Raw genomic sequence first — 16,266 nt, 5'->3', positions numbered from 1 at the left:
ACATTTGACTCTAGGAAGCAAATGTCACTGGAGGCCCAGGGCCTGCAGTCAAATCATTACCCCTCCACTACCATGCTTTGGCAGTTTTATGTGATATGTTGTTTCAGTTCTGCCAGATGTGGCATTCCAGCCAATCCTGGATGGTTCAAGGCCGACCTGTGCAAAGCATGCTTACAGCTATAGTCAGTTCAGTGCTTGGTTTTGCCAATATTCATGCTGCCTGATTTTATCTTTCTGGGTTTACTGTGTTTGGACAGATTTGAATGGAGCTGCAAAGTCAGCCTGATTCAGATTTTAAGGAACATATAGTAATAACAAAATGAAATGAGAAAATACAGAGCAGACTACAAGCACTTTGAGCTGGATAAATAGCATTATATAGAGTGAGATGTGTGTAATGTGAGTACATGTGAAGGAAAAGACAGGAGAAGAAATCTAACCTGATTTTTGTGCCGAGCATGCCAGAGCATGGCAAGTTATTCATGTAAAAACCAGAAAACAATGCTGTTATCTTATTGTTGTGTAAAACTATAGAGCAGCTCTCCAAAACTGAGAATGTCAGATTAAAACCAGATGAAAAAGCAGCTCTAACTTTGTTTCAAACCACTCTGTGGGGTGAGCTGACCCTTGCAGTTCAATTTCGAGTCTTGCATGAGAGATGCTTTAGAGATAATTGGACCTTTTAACAAGAACTTTAAGAACTCATCCACACTGTAAGTGTACACTGATCAGTCATAACATTATGTCCACGGAGAGGTGACATGATCTCTTTATCATGGCACCTCTTAGTGAGCGCAACATACAAGTGAACCTCAAAGTTGATGTGTTAGAAGCAGGAAAAATGGGCAAGTGTAAGGAAGTGAGCAAGTTTGACATGGGCCAAATCGTGATGGCTAGATGATCGGGTCAGAGCATCTTCTAAACTGCAGCTCTTGTGGGCTGTTCCCGGTCTGCAACGGTCAGTATCTATTAAAAGCAGTCCGAGGAAGGAACAATGGTGAGCCAGTAAGAGGGTCATAGGAGGCCAAGGCTCACTGATGCATGTAGGGAGCGAAGGTTGGGTCGTGTGGTCGGATCCAACAAACGAGCTACTGAGGCCAAAAAGGTTAATGCTGGTTCTGAAAGAAGGATTTCAGAAGCAAGTGCATTGTAGTTGTTCGCTTTTATTGGCAGCAAAACGGGATCGACACAATATTAGACAGGTGGCCATAATGTTGTGGCTGATTGGTGTGGTACTGGGCCACCTAGCGTAGAGGAACAACATGTGGGGGAGAAAGTCATTACACTGGGATTCAACAGCACCACATGTCTGGTAAATCTACTTCCTATGTCCTACAAATGCATTATTCTATGATTGCACAACACAGGATGTATAACATACTCACTGACTGCAGTTGGGACCCAGAATACAAATCCTACTCTCTGATGTCAGTATCCTGTGTTTTGTACACCCAACCAATCCTCCACTCAGCCTCCTGTGACTTTTGGTAGTATAATAATTTCACACCTCCTAGGTTGGATACAAATATTGCCAGTGACTGTAATCCAGACAGAAACTACATTTCCTCCAGAAATTCGTAGGAGGAAATTACAATAGTAATGCGTAATCTATTAGTATAATGTTATATTTTGTTAAGATGGGGTGAAAAAGAGCGCAGAATCATCCAGGAACGTGAAGAATATGACCTTTACTTTGTGACCTGAAGCTGATTTCATCTGAATAAGTACTTCTGCTAACACTACCTGCCTATTTAAAGCTTGATGAAGGAAGAAAGTTAATGAACCTGGGAACTCTCTCCCTCCCTCAATCTCTCTCTCTCTGGCTCTCGCTGCTGTTCTTTCCTCTCTCTTCTTTTTTCTGGACATGGAATGAATGAAAGTGAGTCATGAGATTTTAGCCATTAAAAAAAAATCTCTGCGGGAATTAAAAGAAAAATCCCCTCCTGGGCGGCCCTCTGTATTGTTACACAAATTAATCCCCCTTTCCCAATTCCATCATTCGCCCCCAGCTCCCCTTTTGGAATTATCCCTTTTCAATTATTTCTCCCTCCTTTTCTAATTTCTAGTCACCATTGGAAATATCAGTGGCGATGAGAGAGGGGACGAGACGAGTGAGTGCTTTATTAATTGCTCTGATGTGGATTAGATGTGAGCATCGTGGCCACCCCTCCACCCCCTATCCTCCAATCACATTTCAATTAATAACAGTCAGCCAGGCATTGCCTCGAGATGTGCTAGCAAGATGATTGGCCTGTCAGTCAGAGCTGCTAGGCAGCATTTGCAATTTGTCACCGGTTTCCTCCTTCTTTCCCTCCTTCCACTATCGCTCACTCTTGTTTCTATCTCATAATCTTTTTTCCACTTGGCCCTTCTCTCATCTGCCTCTTCACCCAGGTATTTTTTTTCCTGCCTTCAAAATCATGCGACATGTCATCCATTTATTCATTTTTCTTATGATAGCTTGGTCAGCATCGGAAAAAGACTGTCTATGAGTGTGTGTGTGTGTGTGTGTGTGTGTGTGTGTGTGTGTGTGTGTGTGTGTGTGTGTGCTAAGAGGTTTTCTCCTCCTCCTGAGATGGCATGCAACTTAAAAAACTGTCATCTTGCACCACATTTCATATGCAGTGGGAGACAACACAGCCATTTTCTATTAAGGCCTGCATGCTCTCATGATAGCCTGATATCCAGGGCTAACTTGCAGTGATATACAGTATAAAAACACACTTCAATCTTTTCTCTTTTTGTGCCTCTATTATGGCTCCCTTTTATCTTCTATTGCACTGTGTGAGAATTGATGGCCTGGTTGTTTTGTTTTGTTGTTTTGGGGGTTTTCTGTTCTTGTATTTTTGACATGTGTTCATTTTTAACCATCCCAGGCATCCTACAGGTGGCATTAACAAGCAGAGGCAAGCTCTCCGTGAAATAAAGACTGACAACTAACTTGGCACATGTAAAGACGGTGTCTACAAATCCCATTTATACAATGTAGGAAATCCCCATCGACTTTTGTTGTTGGCTTGTAGGCAGCAAATGCGGCAGAGCTATGTAATCAGAAGTTTAAAGGTGAACTCAATAAGGGTAAAAAACAAACAAAAAACAAAACCTGCAGTTCCTCTAATGACCAGTTGAGGCTGGAAAATCAATCCCAGTAGCCTCCCATGTTAAAATGTCTAACTAAACAGCACCAAAAGACAAGTTTACAGTGTGATAAAAATACAGTTTTAGTCTCTGTGGATGGTTTGCCCTTTCATAAAAATGGTACCATGGCTGAATTTATTTTTATAGCTATACTTACATCACTTACATACTGGCATGTCTTAAAGTTGTGAACCTTGCTATTCCCAGTTACTGAAATGGACTAGCAGCTGTGTTTGTACTTTTGGGGCATGTGCTAAATTTAATTAAATTTCAAATGAGATTGCTTGTTTTGTGGTAAAGACCATGCAGGAAGTTTGTGCTCCAGCTTTGGTGAGAGAAATTTCACAGCTTACAGATTTGACTTGCTAACCAAGCTTGCTAGCATTAGCTGATTGCTGTTACTATTTGTTACCACTTCTGGTTGCAAAAGGCATACTTCTCCATCAATATTCTTAACCCTTTAAGACCTACCATAGAACCAAGTCCGCCAGAGCTTATATTATATTTTTACATGCTGTGTAGCCATTTTTGGGAGCATTTCAAGTTGCTATACATCAATACAACCATTATAGCCCAAACTTTAATAATATGTCTGCATTAGGTGCATAGTAATTACATAAATTGCAAAAAAGTGCAATAAACTACAAAAAAATTGAAAATCGTTTTTGTTTTTTTAACATATATTTCTAGTTAGAGAAATTTAAGAGGCTCATCCCTCAAAACTGTAAATACAAAAAAGTTGCACAAACTAGTTTCCCACCACAGGAAATTTATTTTGAGTGTCTTCATAGTTTTATTTTTGAAATACACCAATTTTTATATACTGCAGGAAAAACGAAAACAAATATTATAGTGCAAATTTGCAAAATAACAGCATATGCATCAAAATAAACTATTTCCAGCAGTGCAATATGAGTCCTAAGCATCCCAGAAACGACACAGAAAGTCATAAACTCAAACATAACTTTTTAAAACACAAGTATAGGCTCATAAGGCCCCGATCGTAAAAAAAAAACTACATTTCCGCAAAATGACGTCACTTCCGGTTTCGGGCAGGTCATGCGGTCATGTGATAGTTCGCGCTGATGGATGTAGGAAGTGTTACAAACAGCTGATCGGATCGGCGAAGCGTGTTTCTGGAATATCATGTTTTTGTTGCTGCAAGTGCTTTTTATGCAGTTTTTGCAAAGCTATATGTGGAAGGAAACTGTGACCTAGGACAAGCTGATGGCATAAGATGTAAGTACAACTCCTCCGGTTTCATATGCAAAAAAAATTATTGCGCTAGCTTACGTGGTTGCAGTGCTGCCGGGATTTAAAAATAGTTACGCAAAATGGAGCGTGCCCGCTCCGATCGGCTGTAAAGGGTTAAAGTAAACATCAAATCTGTGGTGCTCTTTCTCAGCATGAAACCATACCGTTGTGACCTGATCGTCACCTTTCTTCTTAACGCACGATCTGATATCGTCGTGTTGGTGTTGTTCCCAGATCATCATACTAAATCTTGTTCCAGGATCAACATTGCAAGTGACCAATCAGAATGTTGTGACATCATACTTTTGCGACTTCGGGGAAAACCGCCGTAAAACAAAACACTGTACTTAAGCTGCGAGAAACCGCCTCTGTCCGCCGATCAACGGACCGTGACCCTAACACTGACCCTTACCCTAACCCTTTAATAATCGGTGAGCAGAATTAATATTGTCCTTGCAACATTGGAATTTCATAAATGCAGGAATGGCTTGGCGCGCAAAAGAATAACGTCACAACAATGTGATTGGTCACTTGCAATGTTAAACCTGGAACAACATTTTCATGATGATCTGGAAACAACACCAACACGACGATATCAGATCATCCCTTCTGAACCTAGCTTCAGCAGCTGTAGTTACAACAGAGGGATAAAACTTTATCTTGAAAAACAGTTATAGTGCACTTCATCTCGATTCCTCTCCAACATTGTGTTAAACAATCAGTTTATAAGTCCACAGCTCTCTTTCCTGATCATCTCCATACATCCACAGGTATGTTATATCCTCTTCAATTCCTGATTCATCGACTTACCTCCATCCATACCTCTCCTACCACTCTCTCATTTTCTTCATTTGTCAGCCTCTCAACGCACTCCTTCCACCATCTCAACACACTTCCCTTGTTAGTATGTTTCCATAAGGCACATTCCCACACTCCCAATAAAGGCACTTGTTCACCATGTAATTAAACAAGCCACACTATAAAACATGGATCTAATCAACTAAAGTTCACTGTGTATAATACCTACCCAATCCATTATTTTTTTACATGACATGTCCTCCACTCATCTAAAGGGCACAAGTATATCACAGACCTTACTACTGGTTCAATTGTCATTACACTTAATTTCTCTCTAAAGTGAAATAAAAACATTAACTTTTCATCAAAAACCCAGAAGACACCCCCCCAAAAAAAAGGATAACAATGCATTAGCTGTTAAGTAATCACATTAGCGTAAATCATAAAGGATGTAGCTAAAGGATGGATCACAATTGTGCAACATTATTCTGCTCAACAGAGTAACTGACATGTATTTATATGGAAATGTTGCCGATCATATCTCAAAGCACACAGGCAGTGCTGAAAGGTGCTGTTAGCCAAACACGACACACGTCTGTGTTAGCCTCTGTCATTTTTTATCCTGCCTTCTTAATTCATTCATTGCTTTCTCCCTGCATTTGTTTCTCCTTCCTTTTTTCCTACACAGCAAGCTTCAACAGCAATTCCCCTGGTCTTCCATCTATGATGGATAATGCAGAACAACTGGAGAAAAAATCCAAAAGAGCTTTCAGCAATCTTTCCTGGTGTGTGTGTATGTGCGCGTATACAAATGTGCAATTTTGACAGAGGGTAAATTATTTTTCTGCCAATATTTGGAATTGTGCTACTTGTTATTGAGTCTCTGCAGATGGTTGGCAAAGTCTCCAAAGCATTTTATTAAATACTATGTCTTCACTCGTGGTGCTTTGTTTTGTTTGTGTGCGTTTGATGTGAGAGCAGCTCCTGCAGGAATAAAAGCACACTAAGCCTCTGTTTCTTGACCAGTGTGTCAGAGGCCATGCAGCACCACGGAGCAGTAAGCTTAGGTCAAATGTGTTAAGGAAATCAAATCTCAGTCAGTTACAAGGGGCTGAGGTCGAAATCATGTTTATTTAGGCTCCCCTTTCAGCTATTTTTTAAGAAAATTTTTAGAGAAATGCTTGAACCGTTTCAGTTATTTTGAGAGGGCAAAGAGTTATTCAGCGCTGACATTCTAATCATCATCAACCTTTCTAAAAATTACACAACCTGACCTTACTGAGCTCCTTGCTTCTTGCAATCAGTAATTTGGTGTGACTTGGAGCTTTACTTTTATACATGCTGAAATTGCATCTTCACCAACGCAAGCTTGCTGTACTCAGCTATCCATCTGCAAAGCTACAACAGCACTCAGTGGCAGAATCCATGGAACTTGACAATACTGACATATGGTTATTCTTCCAGACATAGTCGGGAAATTGATTTCTCATAGATCCCCGAATTGAAGTGACAAGGGGGACAAATAAAGGTTTTTTGTTTTGTTTATTGAAACAATTGTCTTGATTTTACAGTTATGACAGATGCATTGTGGCCTCTTCGTGGCTGCAAAAAGTCACAAGGCTCCGCTGAGAGAAGAAATGGGCTGTGAAAACAAACCTGTGCAAAAGTGAATGAACGAAAAATCTATTGCAGAAACATTATTGATAAAGAAGCTAATAATCTCTGACAATAGTCTCATCAAACTCCTTCTAGAAGATATCTACTACTCTGTAGCCACATCAGTAATACCCCTGGGCAGTGATGTTGAAACCCTGTCTAAATGAGAGTTCAATTCAATTCAATTTTATTTATATAGTGCCAAATCACAACAGTGGTCACCTCAAGGTGCTTTATATTGTAAGGTAAAGACCCTACAATAATAAAGAGTAAACTCCAACAATCAAGCCTGCTATAAGCAAGCACTAGATGACAGTGGGAAGGAAAAACTCCCTTTTAACAGGAAGAAACCTTCGGCAGAGCCAGGCTCAGGGAAAGACACCATCTGTTGTGACTGGTTGGAGGTGAGAGAAGGAACACAGGACAAAAGACACATTTTGGAAGAGAGCAAGAGATCAATAATAATTAATGATTAAGACTGGTGTATAAACACATGGTGAGTGAAGAAGAAACACAGTGCATCACGGGAAGTCTCCAACAACTGAGGCGTATTGTAGCGCAAGTAAGAAAGGATTCAGGGTGACCTGGCCGGCCCTTAGGGTGTCTGTGTCCAAAATCCAAACTGGGAGCTGGTTGCACAGAAGAGGGGCCTGAAAACTGAAGGCTCTGTCTCCCATTCTACTTTTAAATATTCTAGGAAATACGAGTAAACCGGCAAGAGCGACGTACTCTACTGGGCTGATATGAGATTGCTGACATAAGATGGGGGCAGATTATTCAAGAGGAGTGAGAGGCATTCCTTTTTTTCAATGGTCACATGGGCACCAAAAATAATCTTAAACAGCATTCTTCCCCACAAGTTATTCTTCTACACATGCACAGAGATTGACTACTACTTCGTCAAGGTACGGTACACAGCTCTGGCTCATCCCATGTTAATTCATGTTATAGATGTAATAAGAGAAGAATAACAAGAAAAAAGTACACTCAGTTACACGACTGCATCACTGACTGAATCGTATTTCCCAGGCAGGTCTGCTGATAGGCTCTTTGTCACCATAAGCATTTTGGATTATATCCAGGCAGTTCTCTATAAGTATATATGTGCTATGTATGTCTCTTAGACAGTGCTGCACCTCAAGGAGTGCCAAGTGTCAAGTAGTGCCTCTCATGTGCCAACCTACGAGTAGAGATTTTAACATTTCAACCCTCGACCAGATAACACAGAATCTTCAGTTCTGCTTCACAGCTCGGTGCCTAAAGCACTGGATCCACTGTAGAGAAAAAAGCTTCCCAAGCACGTTGCTGACCCACTGACCTACAAATGGTACTTATACTGTTCAGTTCAAGTACCGAACTAGATGTAGTACCGTAGTAGAAATAAAACTCTGTAAACGACATCATTACATTGTTATTCATAATGATACCTCCTTTGTGTGAATGTTTACTCGTGCTAGCTATCGCTAACAAACTTATTCAAATCCAAATGACGCTATTAACCCATGTGTCTAAAATCTAATTGCATATACATTAAGTGGAGTGAATCTTGTGTTAAATCAGCCGCAGCCATGGAGCAGCAAAGGCGTTCATTGGCTTCTAGCATCTCCAAAACTGTCTAAAAGAAATAAAAGGAGAGATAGGAAAGAAGTCTGAAAGCCTGTTTTTGAAAAGACTGAACACTCGGCTTTATCTGGAAAAGGTGTGGAATCGCACTGATTGACAACCCAGATGTCCCCTCTGGCTCCCCCACGGAACAGCAGGCACACAGCTGAGCTTAAGGAAGCAGGAATGTGAGGAGAAATGAGAAAAGCCTCGGCCTATCTCCTTCTGGCCGGGTGGCTCTGCACTGCTCTGCTCTCGCTCTCTCTCGCACTCGCTCTTCTTTCTTTATTTAAAAGAAACACATGTAGTGTCGGGGCGTCCAAGTATGAAATTCAATTCTCATCCCCCAAACGGTGTTTTTATTAAAGCCTTTACTATCACGGCGAGCAGGCGGGTCTGGCCAGCTCAGCTTGGCTCGGCTCAGCTGTGTAAGTATGTACTGTACAAGGAGGGAGGGAGGGGACAGAGCACATTAGGAAAAGAAAGTGCAGGATGGAGGACAAGAGACAGAGTCTGTGAGGAAAATAGAGAGTGTGAGCAGTGTGAACGAGGCAGCGAAGGATTGGGGCAGTCAGCAGCGGGGCGACAGAGGGGCTTAATTTGCCCAAAAGGGAGCTCAGCCTCTTGTGCAATTTAACCAGGACGTGCTTGACTTGAGCTTGGGTTAGCGCCCGGGCATGGCCCAGTGCACAGAATCAATTGCACATTGGACGGAGAATTATGCTGCAGTCTTGTTTGCACTGTGTATATTATTTTTCATCACTGTAATAACAATGCCCTCAATTATGACACAGAAGCAGCAAAGCAGTCATCAGAAGCAGTGTTCTGACTTTGAGAGTTTTACAGCATCGACTGACTTGACAGTTATTCTTTGTTTATGTAACCAATTAGATTATTTTGCACATGAATGTTCTTTTACAGCAGAGAAAAGGAAAAATAGCCTTTGTTTCTACTTGAGCAGGACCCATTTCTTGTGCTCTGCTCATATCAAACTTTTTATGTTGTAATGAAACAGCATTTCTGATTGTGCCAGTGCACAGCAAAAGATAACTAAACCAAAACTAACACTGGGACTTACCCTATTTATGGCTAGGAGTAAAGGCTAATCACACATTTGTTTCCCACTTTGGACTGAAACAAATTCTTGACAGCTATTGAACAGATTGCTGTGAAATTCCGTACAGACATCTTCTCCATAAGTTGAATTTTAACACCTTTAGAGGCCCCTTTGTTTTCCACCACCGATTAGGCATATTAGAGAAGTGAAAGTGAATAACACTGATTATCTCTTCATTGTGGCACCTGTTAATGGATGGGATATATTAGGGAACAAGTAAACATTTTGTCCTCAAAGTTGATGTGTTAGAAGCAGGAAAAATGGGCATGTGCAAGGAAGTGAGCAGGTTTGACATGGAACAAATTGTGATGGCTAGATGACTGGGTCAGGGCATTGCCAAAATTGCAGCTCTTGTGGGCTGTTCCCTGTTTGCAGCGGTCAGTATGTATCAAAAGTGGTCCAAGGAAAAAACAGTGGTGAACCAGTGAGAGGGTCATAGTAGGCCAAGGCTCACTGATGTATGTAGGGAGTGAAAGTTGGGCCATGTGGTCGGATCCGACAGACAAGCAACTGAGGCCAAAAAGGTTAATGCTGGTTCTGATCAAAATAAGTGCCATTATACACTGTGCTTCCCCTTTTGTTGTGTATGAAGCTGCATAGCAACAGAGGTCAGGGTGGCTCTATCCACTGCCAAAAGTGCCAACAATGGGCACATGAGCATCAGAACTGGACCATGGAGCAATGGAAGAAGGTGGCCTGGTCTGATGAATGTTGGCCATGTCGATTATTGGGTGTATGTGAGTCGCATACCTGGCAAACATCTGACACATACCACCTATCTAAGCATTGTTGCAGACCATATACTCCCTTTCATTCAAATGGTATTCCCTGATGGCTGTGGCCTCTCTTAGGAATGGTTTGAGGTGTTGATTGGGCCTCCAAATTCCCCACATCTCAATTCAACTGTGCAAATTTTGGATGTGCTGGGCAAACAAGTTGGATCCATAGAGGCCCCACCTCGCAACTTCTAGGACAGGGGTGACCAACTCCAGGCCTCAAGGGCTGGTGTCCTGCAGGTTTTAGATGTGTCCATGATCCATCATAGCGGATATAATTGCTAAATTACCTCCTCAACATTTCTTGAAGTTCTCCAGAGGCCTGTTAATGAACTAATCATTTGATTCAGGTGTGTTGACCCAGGGTGAGATCTAAAACCTGCAGGCCTGCTCTCGAGGCCTGGAGTTGGCCACCCCTGTTCTAGGACTTAAAGCATCTGTTGCTAACATCTTGGTGCAGGATACCACAGCACACCCTCAGAGGTCTAGTAGAGTCTGTGCCTCAACACTTCAGGGCTGTTTTGGCAGCAAAAGGGGAACCAACAGGGTACTCGGCATGTGGTAATAATCTCATGCTTAATCAGAGTATATGTATAAATGTCATCTAAAAATTCTTTCAGTGATTTACTGCAAATGGAGACCTTTAAAGTTTAAATTGCTTGTTTTGAAATATGTTAATTTCAGTTATAAGAAATAGCTTTTACTGTGAAGGCAAATATTCTCTGATTCAGTTTTTTGTCACACTTTTCCAAGTTTCACTTTCGCTCAGCAAGTAGGTGGCAACTGTTTGCAGACAAGGGGAAACTATTGGCAACCGCAGCAGTCTGCTAACAACAAAAGCAATCACAAGAAGGTTTTTGGTGTAGCACCCTCTTTGTAACTGATTTCACCCAGTGACCACCAGCAACCTCCAACCACTCCCCAACCTCTTGGGGAGTGGTTGCCAAGGAACATTTTTACCTAGCAACCAGTTGTCTCTAGTCCTGCGGCCTGTGTAGATCCTGTAGACTAAACTACAGTGCTATATTGCTCACACTGGAAGCAGTCCAGAGAAATAATTTTAACATACAATGAGCCATAATGTACTCATAATCAAACTTTCATTGATATTTTTTATACATATTATGAAAACAGGCATTCAGCAATCTGTAGTTTAATTTTATATTTTTAAAAGATTATTATTTTTTATAATAATATAAGAAAGGGTCTAACTAGACTGCTGTTGTATTTTATGTGGCAATAAAGTCAACACATGTCCACATATGCTGCAATTTTGGCAGTATTACTATCACCAGATTTTTTGTTAAACTGTGTTTGAGAGGTAGCTTTGTAGAAACCAATTAGAGTGTATCTTTTAGACTACCCAATTGTGCAGAATGATGATTCCAAAGGTTTTTATCAAATCTGCTTGAATGCTTTGTTGAAAGCTGCCTTTAAAATAGTTGTGAAGTGCAATAAACATTAAAATATTGGTATAATTATGCATTGTGCATTTATATTTTTGCAAATCAGGTTTACACATTCTCTTCAAACTGCATCAGTTTTAATCAAACTATATTTCAGTGTTCGGTTTTAAGCTCAACATGAGAAAAAGTAAATAAATCAGACTTGCCCAATACTCAGTCAGAGTTTGATCTACTATAAAGCTCCCCCTCCTATTTCCTGACAGTAAATACACAGTTGGGGTCAGCTGACCCTGTCTGTGCCTCAGAGAAAACAACGCATTATGGCTAAACTATTCTGACAGGCCTGCCCTTTTAACACATGAGGAAGATGAAGAGGAGAAGAAAAATTGGTGTTGAATGGGTGGCTGGTTTATGGTTGGTAGTGGAGGGAGCAGTGTGATGGTGTGGGGGTCATAGTGGAACAATGCTAACAAGCAAGCAGCCAGAAGAGAAAGGGAGGAGACAACGATGGAGTGTCATGGTTGGCATCGAGGTTACAAGCAGGGGCATATCAGCAAAGGTGTCTGAATGGCTGATTACGTGGCAGGCTCTGCCATTGGTTGCTGAATTTCAGGCCTACATGTTGCATAGCTGACTGACTGGATTTCTCACCAACAGGCTGGCTTGTTGATTTGGTAGCCAGCTGCATGGCGGTCTGACTGGCTGACAGGGCTCTTGACAGGCGCAAAGGTTGGCTGGCTATCTCTGTGGATGGGTAGTTGGCTGTCGGTGCATTCATTATTCATCTTCTGTTTCTGATGATGTGGGTCAAGCTTAGTTCTAGCCAGCTGGGGCTGTAGACACACAGACTCTGCAGCAGGCAAGGTCTTCAGGCTACAGCCTACAGCTACACAGCACAAGTAGCATTATTGTTCAGTATCTTAATATAATGTATTTGCCATGTTTCTCTCTTTCTTTGCTTGAGCCCAGAATGTAGACTCGGCTCCTTTAATCCACGCTGACACACCACAGCACCAGTTCATCCCAGATTCATTTTTTGCATTTAAAACCAATAGATTAACATTTTGAGAACACTTCTTCAGACTTACAGAACAAGATTGTTATGGTTTGTTTCTGTATGCAAAACTATTGCAAGGAGCAGTTTGCCTTATGCTTGGATGTTAAAAACAGCTAGCCTGTGTCATTTATGTAACTGCCTTTTTATTGTGAGTCATGTGATTAGCTGGGACCAGTGGCTTTTTGGAATCTTTGTTCTTAAAAAATTACAAACAACCTTTTTTCCCCTTATGATTGGTTTATGAGAAAGAGTAAAACAGCCCTATGAACATGTTGGGAACTGTTAATTAAAATTAAGATGTTTATATGTAGTATTTTTCATCATTTATCATATCATTTTTTAATCGCATAAACATTATCAGTTCATTGTTGAGTACAAATTAATGTTTGTGTCTCTTGCTACAGCATTTTTGAAAATGCTGAATCGTGTCTTGGTCTCTTTCTACTGTTCACGCCAGCCAGTAGAAGGAAATACAAATGGAAAGGATTAATTGACTACACATACACACTGTTATTTATAATGGATTTTTCAGGTGAAGCGCATATGAGTGATTTTATACTGGTGCAATATACAACCTGGGTACAAATACCTAATGTAAAGATTTCATTTACCTCTGTCTCGGTGTATTCTCATCCCGTGACCTGACTATCCATTCTTGGCAGCTCAGAAACTCCCATCCTTCTCTGACATTCCGCATTAATTCCAGATGAAGTGAAGAGTTGGGATGGAGATTTCCCTTGAGGGGAGATGGAGATGCTGTGATTAATATTAGTGAAACGGTGGGCTGGAAAACAAGAAAGGGAGGGGAACTGAAAGAATGACGTTGGAGAAGACCAAAATGGGAAGGTGAGGAAGCAAGAAGATACAAGAAAGGGACACTATGAACAACAGGTGAATAAAAAGATGGGAAAGTGGAGAAAAGATGAATGTTAACATTTGAAAACATGTCACCAAACACAATCCTGTACACCAATTTCAGAATTTTGAAACTTGCGTGCGCTCCATGTGGCATCATTACATAACACTTAAGAATAAAACCAGCATCTCTGTCTGCATCTACATCAAAATTTGAATTGCTGTTGCTTTCTTGTATCCTCCACAAACCAATTAAGTTGCAATTTATCTCCATTTCTTCTTCTACCTCTGAGTGATGGCATTAGTCATGTCAATGCAACATGTCTCTTTGCAACAGGGCGCTTAACTCAGCTGGTTGCCAACTGAAGGTATTCCTATGTGAAATCTGGCATATTTTGCAGTTTAATTGCATCACTATTACGTCACTGTTTATCTCTTATTTTATGTTTCAAATGTATAAAGATCTGGCTGGACTGAATGAAAGTAGGAGGTGAATTTGCGTTTATGTAGACAGCAACAGATTTGCAGTTTTCACCAATTTGTCACAGTCAATCGTTATATTATCACGAACAAAAAGAATGCCACTGCCTACTTGATCCCAGTCGATCAGAAACAGATAGCAGACTGACTCTGTCTTATTGCTTATTGTTTTATCGCTGTCTTAGTGCACCAAAGTCACTCTGAGTGATCCCAACACTGGTCCTCGTCTTTGAAGCAACAGTTTCAGAGGAATGAAACTGCAAATTCATTGCATGGTGACAATAATTCAGTTCATCCACAGTCTCCGAACACAGTTTTCCCCAGTGTGACTGGAGCATTGCAGAGTGAACAAGAGGCAGTTATCAAATAATCAGTTAATTAAGCAAATAAAATAAATGAAATGTTTTATAATCTGAAAACCTATGGGATGTAAAAGCCTTAAAAGGCCTACGAATTCTCAAGTTATGGCCAAAAAAGTCCCTTAAGGTAAGAGTGAACTTAACCTTTGACTAAGAAAATCTAATTAGCTTGAAACCACGTTAGCCTTTTGCTAAATGTAAAAAAAAAAAAAAATCACTCATAGCACATTATTTGATTTTAAATTAAAAATAATTGTTTCCAGTTTAGAATATATTATGCTATAATTCTTTGCAGGCAGCATTACCACAGCACAATTTTACAGCCAGCAGTTTACTTGGTAGGAGCGTGTCTGAAGTAAGGTTCTGGACATGCCTGTCAGTGTGAGAGTGCTCCGTCTCCCCTGTCTGCAATCCAGCTCCAGGAAAATGCCAGGTTGAGTTTTCAGCCTGAGTGCATGGGATGTGCACAGTGAAACCATCAGTGTCAGCAGAGTACAGTACCTGAAGCAGCCCCAGCCACAACGCTGACAGGCTGGAGAGATGTGAAAAGGAATCATCTAGCCAGTCAACCCACAAACATAAAGTGCACATAAATTATATGAAAGAGTTTTTATTTTTCCTATATTTCTTTTGCTTTTTACCCCACTGGACGTGTGGATGGGCAGTGTGGACATGCAAGTTTGTGAACGCGATAACTTGAGAACGAGGCGACTTAGGAGTTTGAAATTGATACCATAGGTGTATCTACTAAAAAATCCCACATGAGTTTCAATCTGAGCGACCTCGACTTCAAGGTCAGAGGTCAGCTTTTCTGAAAATCTTGTGAATGCGATAACTCAGAAAAGAAGTCTGCAAGGACTGCAGAATGCAGGTGACAGAAGTTAACATCAGGCAAGCATTTAATGCTGACTAGTCCAAAGATAAACATGGTCCACTAACAGAAAGTAAGTAACCAGGAAGGAAGCACAGAGAAACCAGAGCGAGGAAACACACGGCTACATGGGGTGATTCGGCAAAGAACAAGAGGAAACTGAGGCAACAAATACAAAAAATTATGAGGCAACTTGAAACATTTGGGAAACATAGCAGGAAGAAATCAGGGATGATGAGACAAGCGCAGAGGAACTAAAACTAAAGCACAAGAGAGTCCACAGAAAGTTCTGCACAAGGCGAAGGCTAAGAAAGCAACAACAAGAGACTATCCAAAATCAGTCTAAGGCAGAATACTTTCTCTCTTTCAAGAGTGGGTTAGTAAATTAAAAATGCATCAAGCAGACTAGCAGAGTGCACCCTGCTGTCTGATCTGTTCACATTTATCTATTGATAAATAGACAATTCCCTCACACCAGGCTGATGCACTATATGGAACTGGGCACACCAGACCAGAGACGAAGCAGAATTAATTGTTTTTGCTTCAACTTTCACGGACTCGTGCTGCTGGTGGTTTAAATGCGAGTCTGTCTGTCGCCATTTGCTGCTCAAGAGGTAGATAACCGAGCTTTTTCCTCAGGTTTCTTATTCTTGTTTCGCGGGTAGAAGTACATCTCAGCACTTTTCCTCCTCCCCATTACAACTCGTGTCTGACAAGAGATTTTGCAGATGTAGTGATTTTCAATCCGTCTGCTGTTCCTCATCTTTGTCCTTTCCTCCAATGCAGTCTGACTTTTACGCCGTCTTTAAACACACTGCACATTCGTTTGCTACTTTTTTTGCTTCCTTTTCCCACCTTATGTACTCTTTAATTCCTTCCTTCCTCTACTTTCTCTTC

The sequence above is a fragment of the Haplochromis burtoni genome, unplaced genomic scaffold (genome assembly GCF_018398535.1).
Source record: "Haplochromis burtoni strain Fernald_Lab_line unplaced genomic scaffold, NCSU_Asbu1 Contig_141, whole genome shotgun sequence".
Taxonomy (NCBI): Eukaryota; Metazoa; Chordata; class Actinopteri; order Cichliformes; family Cichlidae; genus Haplochromis; species Haplochromis burtoni.
The sequence above is the reverse complement of the archived record's forward strand: the minus strand, read 5'-3'. Positions refer to the sequence as shown.